The following is a 9,183-nucleotide window of genomic DNA, read 5'->3' on the forward strand; positions in this document are numbered from 1 at the left end:
AAGCAGTACAAAAATCATACAACTTTGCTCCAAGAAAAGAAAAGTAAGCAAAATAAACATGGAACTTTACACAACTTTTTAGAACTGGTATGCACGCTTTACATTATGAAATAGGCAGGGTTTTTTTTCTTCATGCTTTCTGTTTCCTCTTTAAGGAAGTTATTTTAGAAAAGTAGCCTCTGAGGGTTTGGGACAGCAATAAAATACAGATTAGAGCCTCACAGTGTTTTCTTCCAGGAAACCTGGGAAGATTAATGCACTTGTCTGTAACTTGAGCCGTTTGCTATTCCCAGCTCACTGCAAACCAAACAGTATATACAGCAATTCTTTTATTACTTAAATCACATCCAATAATTATTACCTCTTTGGCTGGAATACAGCAGAAATTGCATCTGCTGCCAAGGGGGGAAAGGTGATTTAAAGAGGGTCAGATTGGCAGAGTCAGTGGGAGAGGAGGAAAGAAACAAAAGAAATCTCTGGAGATAGCTTCTTAGCGGTGGCCACTGATGGGACCAGGCAGGAAAACTGTGGGAACCCTGACCCGGATAGCCCAGGCAAGCTTGATCTCATCAGATCTTGGGAGCTAAGCAGGGTCGACTCTGGCAAGTACTTGGATGGGAGACCTTCTCGGAATACCAGCAGTCAGGAGGACAGGGGCGGGCTTTATTCAGCCACCTCTCTGAATATCCTCCAGGCCTCCAGTAGGGGTCTGTCTCCAGAGGTCGCCATGACTTCCAGGTGGACACACACATGAAAAAGAAAGATAAAAACTATGGGAGATTTGTAGAATTAGTGGGAGGGGGGAAAGAAACAAAAGAAATACCTGGAGACAGCTTGATGGGACCTGACAGGAAAACTGTGGGGGCACTGCATTCCATCATGGGTCTGCTCCTGATCTATAAGATGTCTTCAGTCTTCAGCTCCCTTTTCTCTGCCCTCTTCTGACCCACAAGATTCCTTCAGTTTTCACCACAGCCTACCAACTTCCACTTCCCTTGTTCCTACCCTGACCTACAAGGTTCCTTCACCCACCAATTTTCACCACTTTTCTTCAATGGGAAAGTGGCAAGATTTTTAAAATTCGGAATGGGCAGCCCTAAAGAGGGGAAGGATATGATCCTTTTAAACAATGAAGGAATAGGTAGCATTGTGTATAGCTCTAGTTGCTGGGTGATAGGAATTATAGACCATCCACTGAAAGAAATTATTGAGAACCTCTGAAGAACCTTGACAGCAGGATACTAATGGAGCCCAGCCTGTTCAGTTAATTGAGAGCTGCTTTTGTCATTTATGAACAGGAAAGGGAACAAAATCAGGCATGCTGTGCTATTGTTTCTCTCTCCACATTTCCCCAAGCAATAGGACAGCTATTCCTGGGCTTACTTTCCTTGCCAAGAGGGAGTACTGGGACTTGTACAGATTGAGTAGAAGTGGAGGACAGAGAGTCTTTACTGCAGAATCAGTGCCCCCAAAGCTGCCCTTTGCAGTTCCCTGAGGTTACTTATTGCCAACCAGCTGCAAAACCGGTTTTACATTTCCTAGATTGCACAAAGAAAACTAACAACAAAAAAGTCCACTCGGCTTCCAGACCCTAACGTAACAAGCACAATCTGTATTTCTTCCACAAGAGGCTGCCGTTGAAGATGGTTCAGACACCTCAGTTGCCACCTGTAGCTCTTCTGGGAATTTGTCCCCAGTATGGTACCCACTCCATATTCCTGGGAAAGTGGTCAATTTCTTCAGAAATTAAGATATTTTATCATTGTTATGGGCCCATGATAAAATGAAGACTTTTGTTTTTAAAACACCACTTGTCTGTAATGGTTATGGAGATGTAGAGGTTCTGTGACATATGGCGCTGAAGGAAATTGTGGAATGGGGTGCACCACTGCTGAATGTTTCTCCCATAAAACAAAACCCTGTGCAAGGAGAAAATGTAACAAGGAGAGCGTTTCTAACTACCCCTTCTCCTGCAGTAGAGTAATATTTGAATGAAACATTTCACATAGAGAACCATTTTTTTAAAAAAAATCTAGCTTAACTAAGAACATCAGAACCCATGAAAGCTGGCACACACTGTTTTGTGTCATAACTCTGCATTGCAAGCTATTCTCCTCACTCCAGAGTCTCAAGGGCTAAGTTTATTATTATTATTATTATTATTATTATTATTATTGACAAGAAATAGAGATTACAATGAGCAAGCAGTGATTTACATATATACTTATCAAAGCCCAAATATAAATCAAGGCAAAGAGATTAAAGCTAACATTAAAGGTAATGCAACTGGTAAAACTGGTAAATTGGGATATAACTGTAAATAGTCGGTGATATGATCTAGAAAAAGAAGACATTAAACTCCAGTACCGTGTGATAAAGTAGCTGTGTGGCTGCTGCGCTGGAGTGGAATAGTGCACCTGAGTTACTATGACTTAGATTATTTGACTCTACACCTGTGGAAATAAAGAGGGGGGGAGAGGGGAAAAGGGGGGGACTGAAAGAAATAATAAATAGATGAATAAAAAATAAAGAAGGCTAAAAAGAGGTAAAGATGGCAAAGACAGCTAAAGCAAAAGCAAAAGCATTTGTCTGTGTATTGGATTAGGATGCAGTAAATCTTGTGCAAGTATGTATTCAAATGGCTAAGTTTCAGGGGTAGTGGGGAGAGGCAGCTCTGCAAGGTCAGAGGTACTCTGGTTATTACAGTGAACACATGAACACATGAAGCTACACTATACTGAATCCGATCCTTGGTCCAACAAAGTCAGTGTTGTCAGCTCAGACTGGCAGCAGCTCTCAGTGCTCTCAGGCTGAGGTCTTTCACATAATCTTCAGCCTGATCTGTACTGGAGATGCCTTTTTGCATGCTGTACCACTCAGCCACTGCTTGGGGTAGTGTGCAGGGTGTACAGTAGTTATGTGGCCCTTTCGGTTGTTGGGAATTAAGAATATTCCTGGTTGAAACTAAACCCGGCAAAGACAGAGGTCCTGGGCCTGAGTCAGATCGGTTCAGGGTTGGGGCTCCCTCTCCCGACCTTTGATGGGGTGCCTCTGGTGCCAGCGTCAGAGGTTAGGAGTTTAGGTGTGCGCCTGGACTCCTCTTTAATGATGGAGGCCCAGGTGGCAGCCACTGCCAAGTCGGCCTTTTATCATCTTCAGCTGGCTCGGCAGTTGGTCCCCTTCCTTAACTGCAATGATCTGGCCACTGTGATCCATGCGATGGTTACCTCGAGGCTAGACTACTATAACGCTCTCTACATGTCACAAATCTGGAAGCTGCAGCTAGTGCAGAATGCTGCAGCCAGGCTGTTGATGGGTCTCTCTATGAGGGACCACATTCAACCTGTGCTGAAAGCGCTGCACTGGCTGCCAATAGCGTACCGGATTCACTTCAAAGTGCTGGTACTTACCTTTAAAGCCCTTTATGGCCAGGGTCCAGCCTACCTGAGGGACTGCCTTTCCCCATATGTTCCCCCAAGGGCACTATGGTCGGAGAGTCGTCATCTCCTGGAAATTCCAGGCCCCAGGGACATTAAATTTGCAGTGACCAGAGCCAGGGCATTCTCGGTGGCAGCTCCTACCTGGTGGAAGGAGCTCCCGGAAGAGATCCGGGCCCTGCGGGATCTTTCTCAGTTCCGCAGGGCCTGCAAGATGGAGCTCTTCCACCAGGCTTTTGAGTAGGAGCCACCGCCACCACTACTCCATCATTGCTATCTATGCACCATCGCACCATCACCACCACTATCTGGTTCCTTCGGGGTGTGAGGTGACCTGGCAGAAGAAGGGATGACAGACTATGGGAATGTTACCATTGGGATTAAGATCTACCTCATCTTGTGACAAATGGAGCACTGATATTTTGTTGTTGTATTTTATTGTTATGTTGTTTTTATTTGTTTTAATCTTGGAACATTGTGCCTCTTCTTAGCAGCCCTGAGCCTTCGGGATAGGGCGGGATATAAATTCAAAGATAAATAAATAAATATGAGTCTCCCCAATTCCCAGAGTGAGCCCTACTGACTTAGAGGAAGCCCAAATGCTAAGTTTTTAAAAATAGTTTAGCCTTTATTTTTTATTCACATGATCTGTGACTGATTTGACTCTCTAAATAACTGCCTGCCAAGCTCAGCAGCGGCATTGCAAGAGGGGAGGCACATCTGAAGACCATCAGGCCATATGAGAATGGACATGTGCAAAAAGCTGATCACGCTGTACTGCACGCTGAGGTGATTCAGCTGAGAGGGTACTGTGTTTGGGAGTGTGTGGGTCAGTTGTGAGTTGCTGCAGAGTCCTGGCTGCTTGAGATAGGGTGTAAAAGGGTCATTGTTTGACTGTAATTGAGTGCCTGGGTGAATATGAATAGCTGCTGGCCACACCCTCTGCTGGGGAAAGCTTCTATTTAAGGTAGCACCTTGCTGAAAGGTGAAAGCCAAAGAGCTCTTGGCCTGTGGCTCTTAGCCTAGGGGCTCTGTAAGAAGCCCAGGAAGAGCCAGAAAGCCAAGGCCCTAGTCTCCTTGCATTCCCAATAAGGTAAGTAGACTTCAACAAGGAAATACAAAGGGTTTTAAAAGGGGGATTATATACAATTATTATTTTAAAAGCAATTATGGAGTCAGAATGCCAGCAGGGGGTTGGGGGCTAGCCAGTGTTTTGCACGGAGTGTCACATGTATGACTATCTGCCCACTGGACCGAAGTCTTGGGTGTGTGCCCGGTACAAGGAGCTCCTAGTTCTCAGGGAACGGGTTTGTTCCCTTGAGGCCAAGGTGGCAGACCTGGAGAAGCAGAGACATTCAGTTAGGCGAATGGAGAAGACTGTAAGGGACTTGTTAGATATATCCCACTCTGAATATGGCAGCCCCACAGCTGTCAAGGAGCATGAGAGTCAAGGGGAAACAAGGCACCATGCTGCAGATAAGGGGAATGTGCCCTCAGAAGGGACCTCTTCTTCAGCTGGTGAATGGGTATCCTTTCACACCAAGGAACCATCCCTTGGCAGGGAGGGAGGGGAACTCTTGGTAGTTGGTGATTTGATCCTTAGGCAGGTAGACAGCTTGGTGGTGAACCCACATACTGACTGTATGGTGACTTGCCTGCCTGGTGCGAAGGTAGCGGACATTAGTGTGTTCTAGATAGGCTGGTCGATAGTGTTGGGAAGGAACCAGTGGTCATGGTACATGTTGGCACCAATGATGTGGGGAAATGCAGTTGTGAGGTCCTGGAGGAGAAATTTAGGCTGCTAGGCAGGAAACTCAAGACCAGGACCTCCAAGGTAGCCTTCTCGGAAGTGCTACCTGTTCCACATGCAGGGCCGGAGAGACAGGCACAGATCAGGAGTCTCAATGCGTGGATGAGACGATGGTGTAGGGGGGAAGGGTTCAAGTTTGTTAGGCACTGGGATGCTTTTTGGAATAAGAGGGATTTGTACAAAAGGGACGGTCTCCACTTGACCCAAGAAGGAACCAGGCTGCTGGAGCTTAAAATCAAAAAGGTGGTAGAGCAGTTTTTAAACTGAATATTGGGGGAAAGTCGACAGGAGATGAAAAGTCTCTGGTTCGGGATGGCTCATCTCAGAGAGATGAGGGGGTAGCTGTTGCTTTTCTACAGGGAAGTGGGTTGGAATTGTCCACTGAGACTATGGCTAGTGATATGGACTGCCTGACAAGGTCTCGAGAGAGCAAGAGGAAGGTTGCAGGCTTAACATGTATGGGAAATTATAGGTGTTTCTATACAAATGCTAAAAGTGTCCAAGGTAAAATCGGGGAGTTGGAGTGCTTGGTGTTAGGGGCAGGGAATAGACATTGTGGGTATTTCAGAAACTTGGTGGGATGAGGAAAATCAGTGGGATACGGTGATTCCCGGTTATATATTATATCGGAAGGATAGAGGGGGAAGGGTTGGAGGTGGGGTGGCTCTATATGTCAGAGGGGGTATACAATCCAGTAAGATTGAGAGGGGGTAGAGAATTGGATTCGCTTCTGGAAATGCTATGGGTTGAAATAGTGAGTCCAAAAGAAAACTTAACACTTGCAGTTCATTATCGCCCACCAGATCAAAAGATAGAGGAGGATTATAAAATGATGAATGAATGAAAGATAGCGGCTAGACAAAAAAACCCTGCATTGTAATAGGTGATAGCAGCTAGACAAAAACACCGTGTCGTAATAGGTGATTTTAACTACCCACACATTGATTGGGTTAATATGTGTTCTAGTCGCGAAAAAGAGACTGAGTTTCTAGACACTCTCAATGATTGTGCTATGGAGCAGATGATTACAGAACCTACCAGGGGAGAGGCAATTCTGGATTTGGTTCTAAGTAATGCCCAAGACCTGGTGAAAGATGAAAAAGTGATTGCACCGCTTGGGAACAGTGATCATAATGTTGTTGAGTTCAACATTTGTATAAATAGGGAGTTGCCCAAAAAGACTGACACCACCACTTTTAACTTTAAAAGGGGTAACTTCTCTGACATGAGGGGACACGTGAGGAGGAAACTGAAAGGAAAAGTAGAGAGGGTCAAATCTATTGAGGAAGCTTGGAGACTATTTAAAACTACAATCCTAGAAGCTCAGAAAAAAAATATACCATGGGTTAGGAAAGGCACAAATAGGTATAGAAAAAAGGCTGCATGGTTAACAAACAAAGTAATGGAAGCTGTAAAAGGTAAGAAGGATTCCTTTAAGCAGTGGAAAGCTAGTCTCAGTGAGGTTGATAAAAGGGAACACAGGCTGTGGCAAATAAAATGCAAGTCTGTGATCAGGCAGGCAAAAAGGGAATATGAGGAGCATATAGCAAAAAACATAAAGACCAACCATATAACTTTCTTCAAATACATTAGAAGCAGGAAACCAGCCAGGGAGGCAGTGGGGCCCTTGGATGACCAAGGGGTAAAAGGAGTACTGTAGGATGATAGGGAAATGTCTGAGAAGCTGAATGCATTTTTTGCCTCCGTGGAAGATGAGAAGAGCTTGCCCACTCCAGAACCACTGATTTCGGGAGGGGTGTTGAAAGATCTGAGTCAAATTGAGGTGACGAGAGAGGAGGTCCCATGACTGATAGACAACTTAAAAACTGATAAATCACCAGGCCCAGATGGCATACATCCAAGAGTTCTGAAAGAACTCAAATGTGAACTTGTGGATCTCCTTACAAAAATATGTAAACTTTCATTAAAATCTGCCTCCATTCCTGAGGACTGGAAGGTAGCTAACATCACTCCCATCTTTAAAAAGGGTTCCAGAGGAAATCCGGGAAATTACAGGTCGGTCAGTCTGACATCGATACCAGGTAAATTGGTGGAAACTGTTATTAAGGAAAGAATTAGTAGGCACACTGATGAACAAAACCTATTGAGGCAGACTCAGCATGGGTTTTGTAAGGGAAGATCTTGTCTCACTAACCTGTTAGTGTTCTTTGGAGTGATCACACGGAGAGCGTCCGTGAAAAGTATGCAGACGGAGAGTGATTTCAGCTAAGCATACTTTTATTAGTCAGAAACAAGATGAAGCTGGCCGGCTCGCAAGCCGGCTTATATTCCCTCAGGTCCCACCACCATAACACACCCCCACTTCCCTATAGGCTATTTACAGTAACCGAGAGGCCTATTGGCCTCATGGTCTGGGACCTAGCCCTCTGATTGGGCTGGTCTAGGATTCTACTGACCCATTGCTTTTAGGCACGAAGCTTGAGGTTTTGTCCCTGGGCAAGTCTGGACATGCCCGGACCTGTCAGGGCTGGATACACTACAGTCCGGCTGCAGCCTGTCGCAACCAGTTGATAGTGGATTTCCCCGGGTACTTTTAAACTCTGCTTCTTTGGCTGACTGCTACGGGTTGCTGACGGGTGCAGGACGCTGGCCAGATGTGCCCGTTTGATTGCGCCAGTAAAATCCAATCAGCATTTGTGAGTATCCATCAGCAAATTCTGCGTGTGATCGGGGCCTAGAATGATAAAAGGGTTGGAACACTTTCCCAATGAATAAAGGTTAAAGCGCTTGGGGCTCTTTAGCTTGGAGAAATGATGGCTGAGGGGTGACATGATCGAGGTTTATAAGATTATGCATGGGATAGAGCAGGTTGAGAAAGAAGTACTTTTCTCCCTTTCTCACAGTACAAGAACTCGTGGGCACTCCATGAAATTGCTAAGCAGTCGGGTTAGAACAGATAAAAGGAAATACTTCTTCACCCAAAGAGTGATTAACACATGGAATTTACTGCCACAGGAGGTGGCGGCGGCTACAAGCGTGGACAGCTTCAAGAGGGAATTAGATAAGAATATGGAGCAGAGGTCCATCAGTGGCTATTAGCTACAAGGTATAGATAGGAACTCTCAGTGGGTCAAGTGATGCTCTGTATTCTTGGTGCTGGGGGGGGGCAACAGTGGGAGGACTTCTAGTGTCCTGGCCCCACTGGTGGACCTCCTGATGGTACCTGGTATTTTTGGCCACTGTGTGACAGAGTGTTGGAGTAGATGGGCCATTGGCCTGATCCAACATTGGCTTCTTTTATGTTCTTATGTTCACTGTAAGGGAAGAACAGAATGAAGCGGCCTGCCAGACAGCCAGGAATGGGCTGATAAACAGACAAACAGTTTGTTGAAAAATCAGCTCCCTGTTTATGACTGGCAAACAGGATATGAATCATACTGGCAGGTGTTTGCACATCCCTAATGAATGTAGAAAGCTAGGGCATTGAAGAGTGGACAGTATGGGAGAGGCATATCCTTTCTCCTTTCAAGCTCCTTTCAGCACCTCTGAAATGCGCGCATTTTTGCTGCTCATGGGTAGGCAGCCAATGTATTATTCGCTCTTTTTTATAGGACTATCTCTGTGAAAGCACACAATGATCTTTTGGGGAAGAAAGAAACAAGAAGACTTGGAGGATTCTTTGTCAGCAGCTATTTCTGAACAGTAAAATGGTCATGGTGTGAACAGGGGGGTGAAAGATGCAGAGAAGGGAAGGAGAGAGGTGGCGTTTGAAGTGTGAGCAGGAGGGGAGAAATAAATGAGCGGGTGGCAAACATTTCTTAGGGAAAAGTCATGTAATGTGTTTGTTAAAGGGGACAGGTTTAGGAAGCCATCTTTGGCCGCTTTCACATCTCCCAGAAGGCCCCTGAGCCCACCCTCAGAAAGATAGTTCTTGGGGCAGAGGTTTTTCGGGGGGGTGGCTACAGCACCCCCAAA

The sequence above is a fragment of the Gekko japonicus genome, unplaced genomic scaffold, assembly GCF_001447785.1.
Source record: "Gekko japonicus isolate JY-2015 unplaced genomic scaffold, Gekko_japonicus_V1.1 scaffold271, whole genome shotgun sequence".
Lineage (NCBI taxonomy): Eukaryota > Metazoa > Chordata > Lepidosauria > Squamata > Gekkonidae > Gekko > Gekko japonicus.